At 45.2% G+C, this 26,056-nt stretch overlaps 1 protein-coding gene and 1 long non-coding RNA gene across 2 annotated transcripts in view; one reads left to right on the top strand and one right to left on the bottom strand.

The window, feature by feature from the left end:
• The window catches only part of LOC146798445 (NTPase KAP family P-loop domain-containing protein 1-like), a 423,382-nt gene that overhangs the window by 394,665 nt on the left and 2,661 nt on the right, over positions 1–26,056 (bottom strand). The gene's annotated exons all lie outside the window — the stretch shown is intronic.
• LOC146798446 (uncharacterized) overlaps positions 1,949–26,056 on the top strand; it is a 59,391-nt gene continuing 35,283 nt past the window's right edge. The window contains exons 1-2 of the long non-coding RNA XR_014968697.1: positions 1,949–2,044; positions 7,608–7,762. This is a non-coding gene — a long non-coding RNA (uncharacterized LOC146798446). The remainder of the gene's footprint in view (positions 2,045–7,607; positions 7,763–26,056) is intronic.

Consider the following 26,056-nt stretch of genomic DNA (forward strand, 5'->3'; position numbering starts at 1 on the left):
AAAAAAGCTGTCCTCTTCCCTGCGGTGCAACAGCCCCGTACATTAACTTTTTTTCTGTATACTATTTAAAAGCACGATTTTGCAGCTTCAAAGCACCAGGCAGTGTCGTAATGGGCGAAGAAAATAGGCCCGGGCACTAAAATAAAAGTACCCCCCAGTAGCAAACCAGATAGCTTAAAAAAGTGGCCCACATTTGCAAATCAGGTCAGTTTTGAACTTGTAGCAACATGCTGTATGGGAATTTTGGAAGGTATGGGAGACTGCTGCATTTCGTTTACTGCAGGCAATGTTTGTGGTAATACAGTGGCATAGCAAGAGTGGGGCGGCATGAGTTTTGGGGGCAGCTCCACCCCCGCTCTTACATGCTAAATTCTGTGTGGCAAACGCAGAATTTAGCGCGAGCGCACCCCCGCTCTTCAGCGTGGCTGCGGGCGGCAAGGGCAGGAACCGCCACGTGCGGCAGAGTGCCTAGCTACACCACTATCAGGGAAATTGACAATAGAAACCGGCCCATCTGGCCATAAACCGGCCCACAATCTGCTAGAGAACTGACCCATAAACTGATCTGTCAGAACATTTTATCAGTTGCTGCCTGATTGCCCTATAGGCCAGCACGACCCTAGCACCGGATTATAACAGGTACTGCAGGGCCACTGGAATTATACAAATTCTGTGATGTAGCATTTTCTGCATGCATATTGTTTTGCCGCATTTGACACATAATCCATCTTCTCCATAAATTGCAGATTTTAGTGATAAATTGTTTCTAGCTTGAATGGATCAAAAATTACTAAAACACAGCCACACATGCTACGGGTTGTGACAGGTCACTTTTCTGTTGGAGAGTGCTGTATGTAGGAGTCAACTGATGCTAATGAGTTGAAACATTTACCCAGACAGTGAAAACATGTAGAAATGAGAAAAAATGCTACAATGCTGCCACAAAAATGCAAGCATGGCCCGTGCAGGTAAGAGCGGTGGGGTGGGGGGTATTCGACATATGACAATGAGGGAAACTTAAATAAAAAAAGAAACATGTTTTTTATTTTTTTATTTGTTTCCCTCATTGTTGTATGCCAACCCCTACCCACCCTGTCCCACCTCTCTTTCCTGCACGGGCCACACCTGCAAAAATGTGCCGCAATATGCCACACTGTTTATCAGCGGCGGTTTCCTGCAATGGGCGGGCGGGTGGCGCCCTGCCTATCCTGACCGCTGCACCGGCCGCGTATGCACTGCACACCAGTAGTTGAATTTAAAATCATAAGTAACAGCAATGTTACTTACCATTTTAAATCCAAAGCGGAACGGAGCACTGCCACCACGCAGGACTGCAGTGTCGACTCCAAACTCCTGCTGCCTGCCTGCGACGCTCAGAGTCAGACTACAGCGTCATTGCGTCAGGCAGGCCAGGCACTGATGCAGGCAGTTTGGGAGCAAGTTTGTGACAAAATGAAACAATTACCGGGCGGACATGGTGTCAGCCCGGTACTTATGTTTAAAGCCCTGTTGGGGCCCTCCCACTAATGTCGCCAGGCAGCGTCAAAATTCCAGAGCAGCCTCGGGCAGGTACTGTATAAGTTCGAGGCTGCATTACTAAGGCTCACCAAAATTGTCAATGTCGACCACTGCCCTCACCCCTCCCTTTCACCAGTCGTCACTGGATGGGGTGGGGTCAATATAAGTGACCTCACCCATCTCTATGACTAGTTAGGAATGGTAGTTTATTTTTTGTTTTTTGTTATTACAATAATAATTGCCAGCATTATTGTAATAACTTTACTGACTTTAATAAAACAAAACACATACACACACACATTTCCTTATGTCACAGAGTCATGAGATTTAACTCATGACCCTGTGAGGTGGAGTCACATGCTGCATGCTGCACAGAGTAGAGCTTTCACTTTCAGCTCCTCTGAACCAGTAGCAGCTGTGAGCTGAAGGTGGCAGGAGCAGGTCCAGACACGTCAGGAGAAGCACACAGCAACCAGCATTGAGGCCATCAACTGGCTGACTAAGACAGAAGCAGCTGCCTGATAAGGTAAGTGTGAAATATTAAATTGTACTTTTAATTTTTTGTGCAATGTTTGCATTGTTTAAATATGCTGCTTTTGAATTATTTTAGCATATTGTCCAGTTCGTTTAGCAGGTCTAGTATAATGGCTCATGAGTGCATTAAAAAAAATTAGTAAGGGTTAATATGATATTCACCCTTGCAAGTTTTTTTAAATGCACTCAAATATGTCTGATGCAAATCAGATCATATAATATGCAGATGACAATATTTTTACTTTATGTAGCTAGATAAGTGGGTCACTGCTTTTAACACAGAGATAGTTTGTTATTGACAGTTCATAAATTGTTATCCTTCTAATATAGCACAGTGAGCTATAAATAACATGCAACTCTTACACCTTGTATCCCTCACTCACTTATATAACACAACCAGTACATTGATTTACACATTCTTGATTTATTGTCAATATATGTGAGCATGTGATCTAAAGCGCTCTGACACCCTACATACGGATGAGTAGCACTATAAAAAGAAATACAAACAAAATAGTGGTATTTAAGTTGTTATTTGTGTAAATGCTTTAACAAACCAGCTTATATGGCATTATTATAGTGCATGCATATCTCTTATATATAGGGACTGAACAAGCCTCTCTTGAAGTGATAAGCTTTGAGCCTTTCTTTCCCCTCCAGTGCATTCAATAAATCAGTATTTTTATAAAGCGCGACTCCTCACCCATAAGGGTTTCAAGCAGTGTGGGGGTGAGGGGAGCGGGTGAGGGGACCTGCGCTTCAGTCGAAGAGCCAGGTCTTGAGGTCCTTCCTGAATTGTGGACGTAATGGTGATTGCCTGAGATGGAGAGGCAGGGAGTTCCAGGAGTTAGGAGAAGGATCTTTCTCCAGCAGTGGTATTGCTATACGTGGGATGGTGGCCTGGGCCATTTGGGCGGAGCGGAGATGTCTGGTGTAAGTGTAGAAGGAGAAGTGGTGGTTGAGGTATCAATCAATCATGTGTTTGTTAAGCGCGACTACTCACCCATAAGGGTCCAAAGGTGCTGGGGAGGTGCAGGTTCCAGTCCATCAAGGACGGTGGTCTGTCGAAGAGCCAAGCTTTGAGGTTTCTCCTGAAGATGGGGAGTGATGTTGTCTGTCTGAGGTGGAGTAGTAGGGCGTTCCAGGCTCTGGCCATGAGGAAGGAGAAGGAGTGGCTTCCCGATCTGGTCTTTCTGGCACAGGGAGCATGGCATAGGAGAGCTGGGCTAATCGTAGGGTCCTTTGGGGTGCGTGGAATTTGAGTCGGCTGTTCAGGTATACTGGTCCGGTGTTGTGGAGGGCTTTGTGTGCATGGGTGAGAATCTTAAAGGTGATTCTAGCCACGATGGGGAGCCGGTGGAGTGAGCGCAGGTGATGGGAGATATGGCAGTGTCTTGGCAGGTTGAGGACCAATCTTGCGGCGGCGGTTTGGATGTTTTGTAGCTTGCGGGTGAGGTTTGTGTTCATTCTGGTGTAGAGTGCGTTGCCGTAATCGAGTCTGCTGGTAACAAGGGCGTGAGTGATGGTCTTTCTGTGCCTGAGGGGGATCTATTTGAAGGTCTTACGTAGGAGGCGGAGGATGTGAAAGCAGGAGGATGCGACGGAGTTGATCTGGCGGTCCATTTTGAGCTTGGAGTCCAGGGTGATTCCAAGGTTGCGTGCGTGGTCCGTGGGGGTGGGTGGGCTTCCGAGGGTGGGGGAACACCAGGTGTTGTTCCAGGCATCGGGGTGTGGGCCCATGATGAGTACTTCTGTTTTATCAGTGTTGAGTTGTAGGCAGCTGATTTTCATCCATTTAGCGACTGCTTCCATGCCTTCTTGAAAGTTGTGTTTGGTTGCACTGAGTTCGTTGGATAGGGAGAGCATGAGTTGGGTGTCGTCTGCGTATGAAGCAATGCTGAGTCCATGGGTTCTGAGGATGGGGGCGAGTGGAGCCATGTAGACGTTGAAGAGCGTGGGGCCGAGGGAGGACCTCTGGGGGACTCTGCAGGTCATCGGTGTAGGGTCAGAGAGGAAAGGACGGAGTCTGACCCACTGCATCCTGACAGAGAGGAAAGAGTGGATCCAGTTGAGGGCCTTGTCCCGTATCCCTGCGTTGTGGAGTCTGCGTGTTAGGATGCGGTGGGAGACTGTGTGGAAGGCCACTGAGAGGTCGAGGAGGATGAGGGCTACTGTTTCTCCTCTGTCCAGGAGGGAGCAGGTGTCTTCTGTTGCAGCGAGGAGGGCGCTTTCTGTGCTGTGGTTTTTTCTGAAGCCTTATTAGGAGGAGTTGAGGATGTTGTGCTCTTTGATGAAGGTAGCAAGTTGGCTGTTGATGGCTTTCTCGATGACTTTCGATGGGAACGGGAGCAGGGAGATGGGTCTGTAGTTTTTGAGGTCGGTGGGGTCTGCCGAGGGCTTCTTCAAGAGGTGGTTGATCTCTGGGTGTTTCCTGTCGTCGGGGAAGGAGGCGTTTGCCAGGGAGTGGTTGATGGTGTGGCAAAGTATGGGTGCGATGGTGTCGGCGGCTCTGTTGAAGATGTGGTGGGGGCAGGGGTCTGTGGGGGCCCTGGAGTGGATTGTCTTTACCTTCGTCAGTGATTCTTCGGTGGTGAGGGCTGTCCAGCTGTCACTCGTTGGCTTCAGGGTGTCGGGGGTGGCTGGTGAGGGTTCAGTGTGTTGGTTGTCTTCGTCGAGCTTGTCGCAAATGTTCTTGATTTTTTGGTGGAAGAAGGTGCTGAGTTTTTTGCAGAGGTGTTGTGAGGGAGGAATGTCGCTGGTGGGTTGGGTGAACTCCTTGATGATGCTGAAGAGTTCTTTGCTGTGGTGGGCTTGTGTGGAGATTCTGTCTTCGATCGCTGTTTTTCTCGTATTTCTGAGGAGTTGGTGGTGGGCGTTGGTGGCGGCTCTGAAGTTGTTGTGGGCTTCTGTGGATTTGGAGTTCCTCCAGGCCTTTTTGAGGCAGCGGCATGTGCATCTGGACTCTCGAAGTTCGGTGGTAAACCATCTGGCTTTCTTGGCGTGTGTGTTGTTGTTCTTCTTGAGGGGGGCTATGGTGTTGGCGCTGTCAGAGATCCATCTGTGCAGAGTTCAGGCTGCGGTGTTGGGGTCGTCGTCTTCCGCTGTGGTTTAGGTGGAGATGCCGAGTGAGGAGGTGAGCTCTTCGTCGGTGATTTTGGGCCAGTTTCTTTGTGGGAGCAGGTGCTGGTGTCTGTGGATGGTGGGTGTTCTGAAGGTGCAGTGGATGCATCAATGGTCTGTCCACGGGAGTTCGGTGGTGTGGCTAAAAGTGATAGAGTTTCCTGTTATGAAGAGGGGGTCGAGGGTGTGTCCTGCTGAGTGCGTGGGTTCGGTCACGATCTGGCAGAGTCCAATGTTGTGGAGGTTGTCCAGAAGGGATGTGATGTTGGGGTCTGGTTGGTTATCGAGGTGGAAGTTGAGGTCTCCCAGCAGGGTGTAGTTGGGAGGTGAGGTATGCATGTCCGGCTTTGTGGAGGGATTTGTATGCATGCGTGAGGAGGTTGAAGGTAATTCCTTTGTTGATAGTTAGCAAGTGAAGGTCTCTCAGGTGACCGGGGATGTGGCTGTGCGTGGGATGTTCAGGATGAGTCTGGCAGAGGTGTCCTGGATTTTCTGCAGTTTCTTTTGGAGTTTCTGGGTGGTGCCGGCTACAGTCCTGATGAGCGCATGAGTGACGTTTTTCCCATACTTGGTGGGGATCCACTGCAAGATCTTATGAAGTAGTGTGTGGAAATAGGAGGATGAAACTGCGTTGATTTGGTGGTTTATTGAGAGCGAGGAGTCCAGGAAGATGCCACGGTTTTGTGCGTGGTCAGTGGGTAAGGGGGTTCCAAGTGCTGCGGGCCCCCTCTGCCTGGGCCACCCAGGCAGCAGGGGTGGCAGCACTGAGGGGTGGATCCCAGGATGAGGACTTAGGTCATGTTTGAGCTAAGCTTGAGGCAGCTGTCCTTCATCCAGGTGTAGACTGCCTTTATCCCCTTGTGGAAGTTGCTCTTGGTGGTTGTGGGTTCTTCTGTGAGGGAGAGAATCAGCTGGGTGTCGTCAACGTAGGAGACAATGTTGAGTCTGTGGTTTCTGACGATGGCTGCAAGTGGGGCCCTGTAGATGCTGAAGAGGGTGAGGCAGCTGATCTCTGTGGGTTTTGAGTTGAATGGTGGAAGTCTGACTCTCTGTGTTTGGCCGGTGAGGAAGGATTGGATCCATCCAGGGCTTTGTCGCGGATGCCGGCGTCGTGGAGTCTTAAGCAGAGGGTTTGATGGGAAATGGTGTTGAAGGCAGCTTAGAGGTCGAGGAGGATGAGGGCAGCTGCTTCGCCTAGGTAGAGGCATTTGCATCTAGGTGTGAAGCTTCCTAGAACAAAAGGATGCCTGATGGCCCTTTAAATTCGGTCTGATGGAATCTGATAAGCCCCCCTTCCCCCTTTGCACGTTGCTGCTTGGAATGAAAGCAGGCAACCTGCAGGCGCTGCTGAATGTGTCTTTCTTACAAATGGGGGTTTTGGTTGGCTAGGATATACACCTAAGCCAGCAAGAACCCACCATTCTAGTTAGGTTAATTCAGATACACATGTAAGATTACATCTGCTCATCGTCTGGTCGCTTGGCGCAGAGCAGGCAGGCTTATCAAAGAAGCAATGTGTAAAGTATTAGTGCAACACATTGTAAAGTAACACAGTGAAAGACACTACAAAAAAACTCCACACCAGTTGTAGAAAAAGAGGCCATCTTTATCTAATTAAAGCTAAGCCTAAAGGACAACAGTATAATCAGCTTATCAAGAGTTATGCCAGTAGTAAAGTTAATAGCTCATTCTCCTGGGGCATCACAGTGCTCAAGAAAGATGCAGGTGCTCCCTTTGAGGGACTCATAGAAATTCTCAAATGAGTCCACCGGGCACCTCTGCCTCGGAAAGGTCTTCAATGCAGTGGGGGTTGAAGTCAGGGTATGGGCCCTTAGGAGAGTACCTGGGGCTTGGAGTCGCTGGTCTGGCTGTCTGCGGTCTCGCACATGGGGTCCACGGGGCAGGAAGATGAGTTGAGTTCCGGCATGGCCGAAGGAGCACAGTCAAGTCTATGGCCCCATAGAGCTGTGTTGGCGGGCCTCACACATGGAGCCAATGTTGGTAAGAGGCACAGAGGCAGGCAGGGCTGGGGTTCAGCCACAGTAGAATCACATGAGGTGTTCCAATAACTCTGCTCACCACACCAACAGGATTCTAGAGTTCAAGCACAGTGCCACAGGCACTTACTGCAATGCACACATACTAAAACATACACACACATTCATTCACATAGATTCATGTTTAAACATGTGTATGCACTTCTTTGCAGAAACAAGCAGCTCTACACAAAATTACACAAATCACAATGCTTGCAGAGACCCAGGATCTCACTTGCACTCATGCACATTCCATTAAAACCACCTGAATTTATTATCTTAAATGTTTGTGTTTATTTGTTTTGTGTAAAACAGTATTGTACAGGAAGCACATTTGCTAGAAACATTACATGAATACAGGGTAATTGCTGGTAATAATTCTTGTTTTAATTCTTTTAGCACATGTGAAATTGGAGTTAAGACTGATCCTAATATAATCACACTGAAGATCAGTACTGAGAGATATCGAAAGAAGACACGTGGTGGCTCTGGTCCTGCTGCGACAGAACCTTGATCGAAACTCTGCTTCCTGGTCCTTGACCTGAGGCCAGAAGGTAGGACATGCTTCTCTATTTACCCCAAAGGTCCACATTCAGCTGTCTATGGGTGCCAACTGTGTGGTCTTTAGGTGTGGAGGCCTGTTGGTTTATCCTAGCAGAACAGTGCAGAGAGTATGAGGTTGTGGCGAGTAAAAATTTCAAGGGGGTAATTTTGTGTTTTTCATGATTAACTATGAAATTCCAAATATTTTGTTATTGTATGCACTCTTTCATTTATCTAACTGTAGCCTAATAATCCCTTACTATCCCTTAATGCGTACCATCCCTAAAGCTATTAAACCCCAAACTGTCCATACATTCTATCCTTTCTTGATGCTTAAAAAATGTACTACTCTTTAATGGTACCCTGATTCATAATAGCCCTCTACTACTCCTTAGTGCTACCCTAAAATCCCCTAATTATCCATTAACGCTAACTTTACCTGAATTATTAAAATGCATTGCTAGTCTCCCAGCCATTTCCCTTACCTCATTTTAAATGCTCCTGTCTACTTTGGCAGGATGCCCCTTACCCCTGCTCCCAGTACACTTACGTTTCCTCTATAATGCATGACATTTTACCATGTTTTAAGCCACTACTTATTTTCATTCTGTTTTTTCAGTCAACAATATTTTTGACACTGGTGTTTTTCTGTCTACTTTTTTCCCCATCATATTTGTACTGCACACGGAGTATGTACAGTGAGTAGGATAAATAAAATCTATCTAATGTGTTGTGACAGTGTGACTCCTGTCCATTTAGTAATAGGCTCACTGATATGACTAGCACTGTCTATAGAATGTAATTATAGTCTTGCTTGTGTGTAGAATAGCTCCATTCAAATATTTTTTGAATTTGGAAATAGTCTAACTGCAATTTTAAACTCTTAATTGGAAAAATATACATTTATTTTGCTGTGCTTGGTTCAAACGGGTACTGGATATACCAGAAATCTGCCTAGAAAAGGTATTGCTCAATGCGAGTCTTATGCTTTTAAAGAACATTTTCAACACGTTTTGTATTATTTGCCGTCTAAAGTCAAGTCCAAATGTATAAGAACTTTGTTTTAGGTTTACTCCTAACATATAGTGATTTTATCCTTATAATAGTAATTCAAGGACCCCATAGTTTGACTATACCCTTTAAATTCTATGCAGATCACTGAATTGACATACTCAAGCTTTTCAATCGCCACTGGTGATGTGCATGCAATGGCACCTAGCCTCAAAGCTTACATCATATTTTAATTATTAACAGGATCCCAGGAGGAATTCTGAAATAGTTACAAGGCTATACCGCTTGGGGGACAGCTGTACGTGCTGCTGCAGTTGCATTCCTGTCAGAATGAGGATGGATGACTAATTGCTGTTACTATTGTGTGCATGAAAATTCATATTAGTGTTTTTTCAGTATTTTTTGCGTAATATAGTTTTTGTGTCTTCAATCGAGGGAATATTTAAAAACAGGTTAGGTTTTCCATTTCCAGTCTGATCTATTGCTGGACACAATGAAGAACACAGTTGACAGTTTACTCGTAACCCCCTTTTGGGGCTTGACACATGCAGATAAACTGCAAGTGAAAATGCTACGAGCTGAGAAACCTGAAATTGAAATTGAGCAGTCTGCAAAAGATAGGGGAAAGGGTTACACACGTCAGTTTACCAGAACATGATATGATAGGATAGAATGGCTTACTGGTAGCGCTTCTAAAAATGCTTTATTCTGTTTCCCTTGCTTACTCTTTGGAGGTGAAGTTACCTGGACAAAAACAGGAGTTACTGACCTAAAGCATCTTGCTGAAAAAATAAAAAAACATGATTCCTGTAAATCCCATTTGACAAATACGTTGAAATTTTCTCTTTTTGGAAAATCGGACATTGTACAGCAATTGAACGAAGCATACCGTGTGGGAGTAAGAAAACATAATGCAGAAGTAGATGAAAACCAATACATTTTATCAAAATTGATTGACTGTATTCGTTTTTGTGGTGCCTTTGAATTGGCATAACAAGGCCACGATGAAACTGAAGAGTCTCTAAATCCTGGCGTGTTCAGGGGCCTTGTTGATTTTGTCTCCAGCATTGACCGTGCTATGGAAACACATTTAAAAACAGCCAGTAGTCCACCTCTTCCAACTTACTTCACTGTGAAATAAAATGAAATAAAATAACAGTACATGATTGATGATTACATATTATCAGCTGCATGTTTTAGTTTATTGGTTGAGAGCATCACATGAAGAGTATGGACGCCATGACGTAGGGGGAGACAGCGTTCTTGCATCACGTGAAGAGTGCATAATGATTGGCATGCAGTAGGTTTTTAAATTCAACTAACACGGAAGTGCCGGTTAGACGGCAATATGTGAGGATTGTCCAGCAGTTAAGCTGGGAAGCGAGAGATGGCAACACTTTGACGTAAGTTGGAAGAGGTGGACTACTGGGTGTACGAGGGCAGCGCAATAGTAGAGGGGCCTTTCGGGGTTGAGTTTAGATACCGGTGAATGAAGGAGGTTATACTACGACAGTGAGGTGTTGGCTTTTTACAATCACAGCAATGACGAATAATCCAGACTTAAGCGTTGAATAATCACGCACAGATAAGCTAAGGATACACACAGTTTAGAGTCTCTCATGGGAGGGTTTGGGGTTAAAAAGCATTGGTCATTTTAAACATCACTGTTTCAGCATGGATATGAACCTGCTATTTCGATATTGCTACTCGATTACGATTTCAATGAACATTTTTGTATTTATATTCACATTTACAATCACTGTTGATATTGGGTATTATGCAAAACACACAAGATGATGGACGGAATGTTGCACATTGGCAAAACATTCACCCCCCGTCACAGATCTGGGTTTAATCCATCGTTATTTTGCTCACCACGCCACCCCAGTTCAGACATGGCCATATGCAAATCAGTCTTGACCCTGTGCCTCATGGGAACAGTCCAGCCCGAACTGCCAAGCCATGTCTTCCCTGGACCGGAATCAAGCATCCTAGGACCGGTTTCGGGGTTTCACCCCTCTTCAGCCAGTATAGCTTGACTCCAGTGGCATAGTGAGCACGGGACCCACGTCTGGGCATACCCTTCCTACATACGGCGAACAGCAAAACACACAAGATGATGGCCAGAATGTTGCACATTAGCAAAACATTCACCCCCATTCAGAGATCTGGGTTTAATCCATCGTTATTTTGCTCACCACACCACACCAGTTCAGACATGGCCATATGCAAATCAGTCTTGACCCTGTGCCTCATGGTAACAGTCCAGCCCGAACTGCCAAGCCATGTCTTCCCTGGACCGGAATCAAGCATCCTAGGACCGGTTTCGGGATGTCACCCCTCTTCAGCCAGGATAGCTTGACTCCAGTGGCGTAGTGAACACGGGACCCACGTCTGGGCATACCCTTCCCACATAGGGCGAACAGCAAAACACACAAGATGATCGACGGAATGTTGCACATTGGTAAAACATTCACCCCCAGTCACAGATCTGGGTTTAATCCATCGTTATTTTGCTCACCACGCCACCCCAGTTCAGACATGGCTGTATGCAAATCATTCTTGACCTTGCGCCTCATGGGAACAGTCCAGCCCGAACTGCCAAGCCATGTCTTCCCTGGACCATAATCAAGCATCCTAGGACCGGTTTTGGGCTTTCACCCCTCTTCAGCCAGGATAGCTTGACTCCAGTGGCATAGTGAGTACGGGATGCTAATTTGCATATGGCTGGGTTCAAACTGGAACGGCATGGTGAGCAAAAAAACGATGGATTTAGGCCTAGATCTCTGTACTGGGGTGAATGTATGACATTGTTCTACATTCTGTCCATCAACTGTTGTTTTTGCAATTGTCACCCCGAGTGGGAAGGGTATGCCCAGACGTGGGTCCCGTGCTCTCCATGCCACTGGAATCAAGCTATCCTGGCTGAAGAGGGGAGAAACCCCAAAACCGGTCCTAGGATGCTTGTTTCCAGTCCAGGGAGGACCTGGCTTGGCAGTTTGGGCTGGACTGTTCCCATGAGGCACAGGGTCAAGACTGATTTGCATATGGCTGGGTTCAAACTGGAATGGCATGGTAAGCAAAAAAACAATGGATTTAGGCCCAGATCTCTGTACTGGTGTGAATGTATGACATTGTTCTACATTCTGTCCATCAACTGTTGTTTTTGCAATTGTCACCCCGAGTGGGAAGGGTATGCCCAGATGTGGGTCCCGTGCTCTCCATGCCACTGGAATCAAGCTATCCTGGCTGAAGAGGGGTGAAACCCCGAAACCGGTCCTAGGATGCTTGTTTCCAGTCCAGGGAGGACCTGGCTTGGCAGTTCGGGCTCGACTGTTCCTATGAGGCACAGACAGTCTTGGGATGCTTAGAGGTGTTTTGTCGCACAAACTGCAGCGTCGCAGGGCAGTAGTCATGGGGGGATGGGGTTTGAGGGCCAGGCCAGCCCATGTTATTCGTTGGCTTCTCCAAACGACTCAGGTAGCTGGCACGGTATTATTAAAACTCTTCTTAATTTAATGCACACAATGTAAATTGAAAATTTCGGGTGATAGTGCGCTCTATGAATATGCATAATATAACACTTTCTTCCAGTGCCCTACCTGTTTTAAGAGCTGCAGCCCATGCTACTTGTTTTTTGTGAGAAGGTTTACATGCAAATCCTGCCATTCTCTGCCTATATTGTGAGGAAGTGTTATCCTGCTACTAATACAACTGTGTGAAAGACACTTGCACAACTGCTTTCTGTGATGCACCATGGGGTGGGAGAGATGCCTGCCCAACTTATTTCCATAGATCAGCTGCTATCCCTAATAGGGATTTTTAGGGTCGAGCTTGTGAGAGCATTCGCCTCGTATGCGAGACACCTTGTATAGAGACAAGGTTTGTAGCCAGCCCGTTGCTTACCATTTGTTGGCTTCTTTACAGCCTCGTAATTCGTCAATGCAGGCCTATCATCATTTCCGTTCCTCTTGGTAGAGCAGGGACCAAGCACTGATTGACTCAACTTAATCAGTGACCGTCCACTGCTTCTGACGTGACTGAGGTGCTATTTTGCTCTTTTAACTTTAAGTGCACTGCAAACAGTTGTGTGACTGGCAAAAACGTGCCAAGCTGGACAAACAAAATTGCAAAGATTTCACATTATTTTATTTTGGCAAGTCTTCTTTTCTCACTTTGCACTCATGTTTTTTTTTGTATTTGATTATGGATACTGTTCTAAAAAAGGAGGATTATGCTATTTCAAAGCGACATTGTTTCTTTCTCATGTGAAATTTCTGAAATTAGGCTTTAACACATAATCGAGCAGTACACACCAATCCACCCCACACCAATCCACCCCACCTCACCCCACACCAGTCTGCCCAACTGAATTCAGTCCACCGAAGACTAATCCAACCCAATCCACCCCACCTCAGTCCAAATCACTCACCCCAATACAATCCACTTCAATCCACCACACCCCAATCCTCCCAACACACCCCACTCCAATCTGCCCACTCCAATCCAAAACAATCTGCCTCACTCCAATCCAAAACAATCTGCCCCACTCCAATCCAAAACAATCTCCCCAACTCCAATCTGCCCTACTCCAATCTGCCCCACTCCAATCTGCCCCACTTCAATCCAATCCACTTTACCCCAATCCTCCTAGTCCATCCCAATTCACCTCACTCCAGTCTGCCCAACTCCATCCCATATCACCCTACTCCAATCTGTCCCACTCCAATCCAAAACAATCTACCCCACTCCAATCTGCCCCACTCCAAACTGCCCCACTCCAGTCCAACATAATCTGCCTCAATCCAATCCGCCCCACTCCAATGAGCCCCATTCCAATCTGCCCTACTCCAATCCGCCCCACTCCAATACAAAAGAATCTGCCCACTCCAATGCAAAACAATCTGCCCCACTCCAATCCATCACACTCCAATCTGGCCAACTACAATCCAAAACAATCTGTCCCGCTCCAATCTAAAACAATCTACCCCACTCCAATCCAAACAGTCTGCCCTACTCCAATCTGCCCCACCCCAATCCAAAACAATATGCCCCACTCCAAACTGCCCCACTCCAATCCAAAATGATCTGCCCCACTCCAATCTGTCCCACTTCAATCCCAAAAAATCTGCCCCACTCAATCTAAAACAATCTGCCCAGTCAAACCGAAAACAGTCTGCGTCACTCCAATTTGCCTCACTCCAGCCCGCCCCACTTCAATCTGCCCACTCCAAAGTGCCCCACTCCAATCTACCCGACTCCAAATCCAAATCTTTCTTCCCACTCTAATCCACCCCACTCCAAAACAATCTGGCCCACTACAATCTGCCCTACTCTAGTCTGCCTCACTCGAATCTGCCATACTCCAATCCAAAACAGTCTGTCCCATTCTAATCCTCCCCACTCCAATCTTGCCCACTGCTATCCAAAAGAATCTGCCCACTCCAATCTGCCCCACTCCATTCCAAAACAATCTGCCCCACCCCAATCCCCCACTCCAATTTGCCCAAATCCAATCCACAGTACTTCAATCTGCACCACTCAATCCGTCCCACTCCAGTGCAATCCACCTCACCCCAATCTACCCACTCAATTCCAAGTCACCATACTCCAACCTACTAAAATCCACCACACTCCAATCCAGTCCACTCCAATCCAATCTACCCCAATCCAATCTACCTGACTCCAATCCAATCTACCCCACTCCAACCCAATCTACCTCAACCCAATTCAATCCACTCCCCAATCCAATCCACCCCACTCCAATCCATTGTAATCCACCCCACTGCAATCCAAAACAAGTTTACCCACTCCAATCCAAAATATATGCCCAACTCCAATCCAAAACAATCTACCCCAGTCCAACTGAAAACAATCTGCACCACTTCGATCTGCCCCACTCCAATCCAAAACAAACCGCCCTACTCCAATGCAAAACAATCTGCCCCACTCCAATCCAAAACAATCTGCCCCACTCCAATCTGTCTCACTCAAATCCAAAACAATCTGCCTCACCCCGATCAGCCCAAATCCAATCCATAACAATTTGTCCCTCTCCAATCAGCCTCACTCTGATCTGCCCCATGCCAATCCAAAACAAGCCCCACTCCAATCCAAAATAATCCGCACCACGCAATCCACACCACTATAATCCACCCCACTGCACTCCAATCAAATCTACCTCACTCCAATCCAATACACCCCACTCCATTCCAATACACGCCACTCCAATCCAATCCACCTCACACCAATCCAATACATCCAAATCAAATCTATCCCACTCCAATCTAATCCACCCCTTCCCACTCCAATCCACCCCACCCCAATCCAATCTACCTCAATCCAATCGTTCCCACTGCAATCCAATCTACTGAGGGAAGGCCCTCAGGGGGACTGGGCATTTGGATTAAGACTTCGCTTCGATGTACTATTAGCATCCTACTCTGTGATTCCAAGGATATTTTAGCATTTACACTCTTGTTCCCCTCTAGTTTGTCCCTAAAATTAATTAATGTTTATAATATAGTTGAGGGCAGAAACAATGAAACCACTACTATCTACCAACTTGAACAATTGCTTCTGAATTATGGGGCAAGAGATCTCACACTGGTGGCAGAAGATCGCAATGCAACCTTCGAACCGATAGTCGCTGCCCCACATGACTTAACTTCTGAGTTGGACAATCAATGGGGTATACCCCACTTAGAACTGCCTAAAGTACCTCGGATCGCCAGAGTAAAGCCACTTTTAATAGACTGGGACACTGTAGCAGCATAGACTATTTCCTAGCTCAAGTTGAGCTATGGCATGCTATTATAGATATGGAAGTGTTGATAGACTAGACAGTGATCACCATACCCTTAGCTTGGCATTGGGTATTAAAAGGACCTTGTATCATGAGAGTAGGGGTCATTGTGATATCGGAGCACTCCAGCCCACAAATAATCTTAGATCTATTAGGTGGGAGTGAGTAGTCAGAAACCCTGCAGTCCTAAATATCATCAAGGGAATTTTTATTGCTGACTTTGAACATCTGTCCAAACTCCTTAGTGATCTGAGAAATGATACGATGAAACAAACACATGAAATGCTAGGGGGGAAATAAGGGATGTCTTGGGCAAAGCAAGAAGAAAAAAGAAACTTTGCCCTAAGCCCGAGTCTTGGTATGATAATGCCTGTAGTAATGTCTGTAGAGTGGCGAAAGGTGAGCTCATTGCTGCTATTAAAACCAAATCGCAGGCAGAGATTACTAAATATAGGGCAGTGATTACTAATGCAAAAAGGGTGTGGAACCACTCGCTATGGTCGGATCTGCATGATGCCTTGGTTAATAGGGACACAAAAGAATTTTTGGAAAACTGTGGTTGTGGCTTCAGGGGGGAAAAAACCAGCGCTTGACTTTTGTAATCAACCAGAAAAGCACATTTTAGCCAATTATATACAGATAAGCGTAGGATGGCAAATGACAGTGACATCTTACATGTGAGTGGGGTTCTGTTTGAGCCTAACAATCTGCAATTCTCGCTCAGTGAGACTGAAAAGGCAATCAGCTCCTTTACTCCTGGTCGTTCCCCAGGACCTGACAGAATACCCAATAACTTATACAAAGAAAACCCAGAAATCTGGTGTCCATACATTAATTTGCTCTCTAATAGTATCCTCTCGGGCATGAAAATTCCCCAATCATGGACGTTGGCAGAAATGGTTACCTTTTTTAAGAAGGGGGATTGTGCACTTCTAGTGAACTATAGGCCCATTAGCCTTATAGACTCCCTGCAAAAATACTTCTGCAAACAAGCGCTTGCCCATCTCCAAGATTAGATTAGCAAGGGGAATGTTATCTCAGAGTTGCAGGCCGGTTTTAGGGCACAAGTGAGTTCCCTAGATCAAATCCTTCGCTTCATGTGTATCTTTTGGAGGGAATGACAAATTGTATGTTGCCTTTGTTTATTTGTGAGCCGCTTTTGATATGGTACCAAGAGCAAAACTATGGGAAGTCCTAGAAGATATGGGTGTGCCGGCTCCCCTCCTGAATATCTTATTCATCCTGTTTATTAATGATGTCATAAACTTTATGAGCAGGGATGGTTGTGACCCTCTGAAAATAGGAGGTTGATGGGTCCCTCCACTTCTCTTTGCGGATGACACTTTGCTCATATCTAAGTCACCGCAGTGGCTCCAACAGTTGTTGAATGACTTTCAGGCATTTTGCCTGGAACAGGGGTTAGGGCTAAATGGCTCCAAAAATAAATGTATGCTTTTTTTCTTACAGTTTAAAGACTAAATATAAGAAGAGGCTGTACATGGGTGGAACTCCCTATAATTAGTGACAGAATTTGATTATCTTGGCATCAAAATTACACAGAATATGAGCTGGGTCCATAACTGGAAAGAGTGCAGCTATCCCTGATTCAACGAACTGTGAATATAGCGAAAATCCATTGTAAAACTATTTCCAGGAAGATGGCACTGGCGCTAGAGATTTATCATGTCAAAATCTTAGGTGCAGTTTTATATGGTGCAGAGCTGTGGGACTGTTCAAACTGTAGTGATCTGCCAGTAATTGAACAAAAATTTCTCAGATCCGTGTTGAATCTTCTGGTGTCCACCCCGTTGATTCCACTCTACTTAGATCTAGGCCAGAAAAGAATTGCCCCAAAATCAGGGTTAGATTGCTCATGTTCTGTCACCTGCTGTGGTCTCCTGCAGCACTTGAGTCCTACAGGGTGGGCCTCCATTAATTAATGACTCCAACTTGTGTGGACAAGATTTTGTGGTTATGTACACTTAAGAATTTGTTACAAAAATTAGGACAGATGCATACTGTAGTCAACCAGAAACCCTTAGTCAGATTAATAAACTCAGTCTCAAAGCAGTATACTGGGGCATTGTTGAGATTGATTTGATAATTAATTGTAAGGGATCGCTTTTGGCTGCTTTTATGAATTTTAAACAGACATCGTCATTTAAGGATACGAAAGATGAAATTGTACCCCTGCTAGCAAGGAAACTATACCTGCAGTTTAGGTATGTTTGCCTAACTGTAAATAATTTTAAAGGGAAATGGTGCAAAGTAAGAGACCTGTTGCCAAGGGGTACTTGAGTCACCTGAGCACGTTCTTTTTTTTGCCCCTTGTACTATCAATCTCGATCCAAATGGATAGCCCCATTATACAGAAATCTGGGAATAAGTACAAGGAAGCGTATAGAATATTGCAGACAAATACATCTTGTATGATCGTATTCTGTAGAGCCAAGTTTCTAATGGCTATGTGGATCAGGCGTACTAAGTATCACCCTGTCAGTTCTTAGGCTGTGCCGTACGGTATGGTTCCTGCTAAAGTTGCATTTTGGGCTTTGTACTATTTTATGTGAACATTGTTCTTTTAATATCCTTGAAGATATTTCATATGTTTTATTGTTGTTTTTATAGTATTTTATGATGAAGTTTTCAAGTACAAATAATGATGTCATTCTTATCGCTCCACTGTGCTGCTATTGTAATGAACTTTTCTGGTACAAATAATGATGTAATTTGTATCGCTCTACTGTAAATAGACTGTGAATGAGTACTTTTAATGTTCTGTGTCCTATTTGTAATTGTGTTTGTAAGTGTCTTGTTTTATGGTGAACTTTTATGATCTATAGTGATCGAAAAGAAAGTTCTTTGATAATATTTAGATAAGTCTAGCTATATATATAGGTTCTAATCATATAGATTGATCTGGATTTTAAGTACTCTTTCATGACTGGTTTCCAATCAAGATTTTAATATTTATGACATTTCGATGTTTTAATGTATTTAGGGCCTTACTGACATTTTAAGATAATATTGATTACTATGATAATGTGGCGTAACTATGAGTTTTGAGGCTACTTCAGCTTGCAATAAAATACAGGAGGCAGGACCCTGGCTGCTCCCCAGCTACTGACTTTATATTATGCCTTGGAACCTATTAATATTCAAGTGTGCAAGTGAAGAAATATTTGGACTTACACAAAATGCAATGACTTCCATATTTTTGATTGCAGGATATTAGAAGGGGATCTTTGTCAATAAATATTTCAATACCAACTTTAAAACTACAAACAAAATGCATATGATCAAAGGCTGTGGGACATTCTAGTGGTGTAATGAATCAGAGTTTCTGAAACACTATGTTGGATTACACTGTTCTTTTTGGGAATTTCAAGCGCGCTAGATTGTGATTATTACTCTATTTCTAACCAGTTTGGATTTAGTGAGATACAGAAGCCCAAGAGTTTACTTATTAGTTGAACCTATAATGTACATTCTGAAAATGGGAAACACATAAAAGACATTAAAACACTGGCAGGAAATCAACTTAAGGGCATATTTATTCAAAGCTCTAGGAACAGGTTTTTGAAATGCTATATTTGGTGAGTGCATACATAGTGGCACTAATGTAACACCTTAAACAATTTAAAAGCGGGACATTGATTGATGAGATAAAGTCAAATAAAAGGAGTAAAAGTAGGAAAGGATACCCGCAGGCCTCAAACACTACAAAACTGGCGGAGGCGCGGCAATGGATAAGCATGCCGGTTTCAATACAATGTATGATGATCAATGTGTAACCCCCTCAGGGAATGCCACTTGGGTGCAGAACTTGGATAACATTTATTCCTTCATAAAATATTCATCCGCAAGGGCTTTGACATAAACAGTGCACGCTGCATATTCACATGCAGCGCGATCCGCTCTGGCAATGCGATCTGTAACAACAAGTCGGTTCAGAGTGAGCAAAACACTGCAGAATAAGGAACTCAACAGAATTAAAGGATACGAAAAACTAATGGGGAACGACGGTGTGTAACAGATGGAGAAGGCAGAAGTGTAAGGTGTAGGCAATGTCGTATGCGTATTGTGGCCACAAGAGCTTGGACCACTCAAGCAAAAGACGATGAATTACTCATTTGTGGCATCCTCTTACACACTACATATCAATAGGATCTTCCGTGTTTTTTTACACTACATTTCAATAAGATCATCCATGCTTTTAATAATTACTTTGTTCTTCCACTACTACACAAACCATTGTGCCTATCATCTTAAGAACTTTAAGAGGAGAGCCAATGTGTTAGCACGACAACCTACTCCACTGTCTAGTTTCAGACAAATAATGAAACGGATTATAAAGGCAGTATCAGCCTAAACATCTGGTTCTCTCCCAAGCAGAAAGCATGAAGGCACTTGGGAAAGCCGTTGATTATAGCAGGCTATATAAGGTATAGGCTGCTGTGAATTAAAGCACTACTTGCAGGGATTGCTCCCTCGAGATGTGGTTGTATGAACACTGCAAGACGGCCACCTCTCCTCCCCTCGCCATTTTGCGCGGCTATTATTCTAACCTCTACAACAAACAAATGATGGACGGAATGCTGACAATGCAGACATTCTCCCCCAGTCAAGAGATCTGGGTTAAATCCATCGTTCTTTTGCCCACTACGCCACCCCAGTTCAGACATGGCCATATGCAAATCAGTCTTGACCCTGTGCCTCATGGGAACAGTCCAGCCCGAACTGCCAAGCCATGTCTTCCCTGGACCGGAATCAAGCATCCTAGGACCGGTTTCTGGCTATCAGCCGTCATCAGCCAGGATAGCTTGACTCCAGTGGCGTAGTGAGCACGGGTCCCACGTCTGGGAATACCCATCCCACTTAGGGCGAAAAGCGTTACAACAAACAAATGATGGACGGAATGCTGACAATGCAGACATTCTCCGCCAGTCAAGAGATCTGGGTTAAATCCATCGTTCTTTTGCCCACTACGCCACCCCAGTTCAGACATGGCCATATGCAAATCAGTCTTGACCCTGTGCCTCATGGGAACAGTCCAGCCCGAACTGCCAAGCCATGTCTTCCCTGGACCGGAATCAAGCATCCTAGGACCGGTTTCTGGCTATCAGCCGTCATCAGCCAGGATAGCTTGACTCCAGTGGCGTAGTGAGCACGAGTCCCACGTCTGGGAATACCCATCCCACTTAGGGCGAAAAGCGTTACAACAAACAAATGATGGACGGAATGCTGACAATGCAGACATTCTCCCCCAGTCAAGAGATCTGGGTTAAATCCATCGTTCTTTTGCCCACTACGCCACCCCAGTTCAGACATGGCCATATGCAAATCAGTCTTGACCCTGTGCCTCATGGGAACAGTCCAGCCCGAACTGCCAAGCCATGTCTTCCCTGGACCGGAATCAAGCATCCTAGGACCGGTTTCTGGCTATCAGCCGTCATCAGCCAGGATAGCTTGACTCCAGTGGCGTAGTGAGCACGGGTCCCACGTCTGGGAATACCCATCCCACTTAGGGCGAAAAGCGTTACAACAAACAAATGATGGACGGAATGCTGACAATGCAGACATTCTCCCCCAGTCAAGAGATCTGGGTTAAATCCATCGTTCTTTTGCCCACTACGCCACCCCAGTTCAGACATGGCCATATGCAAATCAGTCTTGACCCTGTGCCTCATGGGAACAGTCCAGCCCGAACTGCCAAGCCATGTCTTCCCTGGACCGGAATCAAGCATCCTAGGACCGGTTTCTGGCTATCAGCCGTCATCAGCCAGGTTAGCTTGACTCCAGTGGCGTAGTGAGCACGGGTCCCACGTCTGGGAATATCCATCCCACTTAGGGCGAAAAGCGTTACAACAAACAAATGATGGACGGAATGCTGACAATGCAGACATTCTCCCCCAGTCAATAGATCTGGGTTAAATCCATCGTTCTTTTGCCCACTACGCCACCCCAGTTCAGACATGGCCATATGCAAATCAGTCTTGACCCTGTGCCTCATGGGAACAGTCCAGCCCGAACTGCCAAGCCATGTCTTCCCTGGACCGGAATCAAGCATCCTAGGACCGGTTTCTGGCTATCAGCCGTCATCAGCCAGGATAGCTTGACTCCAGTGGCGTAGTGAGCACGGGTCCTACGTCTGGGAATACCCATCCCACTTAGGGCGAAAAGCGTTACAACAAACAAATGATGGACGGAATGCTGACAATGCAGACATCCTCCCCCAGTCAAGAGATCTGGGTTAAGTCCATCGTTCTTTTGCCCACTACGCCACCCCAGTTCAGACATGGCCATATGCAAATCAGTCTTGACCCTGTGCCTCATGGGAACAGTCCAGCCCGAACTGCCAAGCCATGTCTTCCCTGGACCGGAATCAAGCATCCTAGGACCGGTTTCTGGCTATCAGCCGTCATCAGCCAGGATAGCTTGACTCCAGTGGCGTAGTGAGCACGGGTCCCACGTCTGGGAATACCCATCCCACTTAGGGCGAAAAGCGTTACAACAAACAAATGATGGACGGAATGCTGACAATGCAGACATTCTCCCCCAGTCAAGAGATCTGGGTTAAATCCATCGTTCTTTTGCCCACTACGCCACCCCAGTTCAGACATGGCCATATGCAAATCAGTCTTGACCCTGTGCCTCATGGGAACAGTCCAGCCCGAACTGCCAAGCCATGTCTTCCCTGGACCGGAATCAAGCATCCTAGGACCGGTTTCTGGCTATCAGCCGTCATCAGCCAGGATAGCTTGACTCCAGTGGCGTAGTGAGCACGGGTCCCACGTCTGGGAATACCCATCCCACTTAGGGCGATTCCGTCCATCATTTGTTTGTTGTAACGCTTTTCGCCCTAAGTGGGATGGGTATTCCCAGACGTGGGACCCGTGCTCACTACGCCACTGGAGTCAAGCTATCCTGGCTGATGACGGCTGATAGCCAGAAACCGGTCCTAGGATGCTTGATTCTGGTCCAGGGAAGACATGGCTTGGCAGTTTGGGCTGGACTGTTCCCATGAGGCACAGGGTCAAGACTGATTTGCATATGGCCATGTCTAAACTGGGGTGGCGTAGTGGGCAAAAGAACGATGGATTTAACCCAGATCTCTTGACTGGGGGAGAATGTCTGCATTGTCAGCATTCCGTCCATCATTTGTTTGTTGTAACATTATTCTAACCTGGCATCTGTCAGAGAGCTGCAGTGAGGTCTTAACACCCAGGGCTCTAACAGTAGTGGTGGTCTTATGTGGAGATCAGAAGTCACTGGACAATAAGGGCAGGGAAGAAACCTGACGACCTTGGCCCCAACACAATCATTCTAAGTTGCACTATCTGTTGCACTGCTCTCATCTCCTTCTACGCTAATCACCTGATACCCATAATTTCTGTTTTGCAGAATGTCCATGTGTGTCCTTTTGAAGTATCTTGCGTGACACTTTATCACTTTATTAAAAACAAGCTGGTAGGCGTGCTCACTTGGGATTCGGGAGGGGCTGGGCGCGACTGGAGTGACGAATGGTAGCCAGGTAAGTGAAAAAAGCCTACATATTCTCGGATTGGATGAACTCGTTTTGTACCGAAGGTGCGTCCAGGCACAAAGAAACAAAAACAACATGGCACAGGCACGCAAGCAGCATGGGTGCCGCTGCTCGTTCCCGTGACAATACTCCATGGGAGTTAACTTGTTAGAAAAAAGTGGGACATGCACTAACCATTAGCCATTTGCAGGCTATGATTTTTGAATGACACACACAAAAGCCAATCCAAAGCGGTGGGAGTATTCAGACACCACAAAGTACATACAACAGATCACTTGACAGCGCAAGCACTGTCTAGGCTTGACCCAAAAAGGACCTGTATGGTTTGAAGCTCCTGTGTCACTGTAGCTGTCATATTCTGGAGGCTCAACAAAGGCACCCTCGACGTACATACTGTACATAAGAAATGTTCTCTTACTAAACCAATGGGAACCTTTTTGTTTCTATTTCACCGTGTATTGGAGGGCATTTATTAGTGTTTTAATCAGAATTCTTAGGTTAAGCAAGGGCATGTGCGATCAGCTGTCCCAGGTGAGGTTTTTGCTTTGCATTCTTGGACTTGCAGTCCTGTTTTTATAATGCATTACACGTGGCTCCAAGAACAAGAATACAAAATCAAAACATGGACTGGACCAAATATTCATACATGGAACTGGGAAACTTGAGAGTTTTTGTTATAATATGTAAATTACTTCTCACCAAATATATTCAGCTTTTGGCTACCTCAAGGTGTAATCGCTGCATGAAATAGCACTTTGCAAAAGAGTGCACACTTTGATGACAAATGAAATATATCCCAAAGCACACAGTAATTTTGTGATAATGGGCATGTAGGCAATTGCACCACACTAGTGCATGACGCATCGATTACTTGAGCAGACATGTCACAAACTACAGCACAGCATGCATACACATGCTGTACAAACAGCAAAGGATGGCCTACAAATGTATTGTAGAAATAGATCCACGAGGGCTGAATACAGTCAGTCAATCAAAATCCCTTTATTCGGTCAGTTTTAAAGCCATAACAGTATACTACAAAAAAATGTAGGAGAACCATTAAAAACATAAACATATTTCATAAGGAACATAACCTTAAGCCCCAAAAACATCAGAATAAAAATCATGCCGTCATCACAAAGGGTCATATATCAACATATTTCTGTTAAAATGTGATCCTATATACCAAAAACCTCAAAATAAAATCATTAGCCATCAATACCAACTCTAAACCACTTCAGAGAAAAAAACTTTTTTTTCCTTTCCCTAGACGAAGCAACTAAAAAGCTGGCAATATGAAAACATTCCCATGGGTTATTTAACATCTGTAAATATATTAATGCAGGCCTAGCCTGCATAAAACCTTTATTTCCCAATATTGGTATTACAAAGCGTTTGCAAATATGATGATAATGGTCGCAAAACATTATAAAGTGCAAAGTGTTCTAGGTGGAGAAATTATCACAAATCTTCCATCTTACACCACCCCTGTGGTTCTGCCTAAACAAAGTGCAAAAGGTTAAATCTAAATCTTGTTAAAAGGAAGCAGTGGTAGGGCTTTCTCATTTCATGTAGGTACGGTTCTAATGCTGGAGATGTTTTCAATAGAGTATGTGCTCATACTGTGGGTTTCAGGAGCTCTCTCGCCTCTCTCTCACTACTTGCATCATACATATAAAATAGTTTTTCACCCACAACAGGTCCTCTCTCACAAACCTGTCAGGGGAGTCTAATAATGCAGGCCACCCTTACTTCACTGTCAAGCTCTTAATATATCCTAGGCAGGAGATGCTACTTGCTTTATCTAAAGATAAGCACTCACGAGCGATCTTACCAATCAGAGCTGATACAAAACCAACACCCGATTCCTGATGAATGATATAATGAGGCGTTGATTGCGGGACCGAGAGTAAGTTTCCTTAAAAACGTATTCTGCACTATTTGGAGTTCTTCAGCCTTCTTGTAGCCCCAAATATCAGACCCATATTAACAATAGCGGTACATTTGGCTCTATATATGTTTAACATCGCTTGAATGGGTTTGGACCTAGCCTTTGTGCAAAATCATGGACTGCTACTGTCGCTCCCACATGACATTTCTTTTAGCTTTTTTTTGTAGTGTCCAAGTACCACTTTCATCGAACAGTACCCCTAGATAGGAAAAAGTGGATACCCTTGTGATTTCATTTCCTTCACTGAAATGAGTTTTAGATCTTTTTGATCTTGGGCCTATAACCATTGTGTGTGATTTAGAGAAATTGACACTTAGGTCTAGTGGTCTCATGAAATCCGGAAAAGCCCACTCGCTGTCTGTGCTTGTAATACAGCATCATCCACGTATAAAAGCGCAGGAATTGACCAACCTCCCGCACAGGGAATATCTTTACAAGCTGTAGACAGGGACGAGTCTAGATTGGTAATGTATAATGTAAACAATAGGGGAGCTAAGATACATCCCTGTCTAACTCCTCTTGTTATACAAACAATCTGTGTACAATTGCCCCTTTGGTCATATCTCACCGTGGCAGAGAGGTCCCTATGCAGGTCAGTCAGAAAATTAACGATGTTCCCGTCGATTCCTATGTTAGTTAATAATACCCATAGTTTGGATCTATTTACTCTGTCAAATGCTGAGTGCAGATCCATAAAGGCCAGATGCAGTGAATACACTCCAGATCTCGATGGTAAGCAGGTAGGGTAAATTTACATTTTAGGGACCTCCAATATAGAGCCAGTGGCTGTTATCAATATCTTATTGAATGCAGCTTCGGGGCTTGTGGAAGGTCTATCTCACCAGTTACACATGGCATCTGTTTGACCGATATATTAGCATAAAAGGATTTGGACATATAACTTGTGAGATGGAAATCCCAGTTGAATTTGCGTGCCTCTTAGAACTCATTATATTGCCTAATCGTGTTTAATGGTTCCATAATTCTTTTCT

Source organism: Triturus cristatus, chromosome 9 (genome assembly GCF_964204655.1).
Source record: "Triturus cristatus chromosome 9, aTriCri1.1, whole genome shotgun sequence".
In the NCBI taxonomy this organism is placed as follows: Eukaryota; Metazoa; Chordata; class Amphibia; order Caudata; family Salamandridae; genus Triturus; species Triturus cristatus.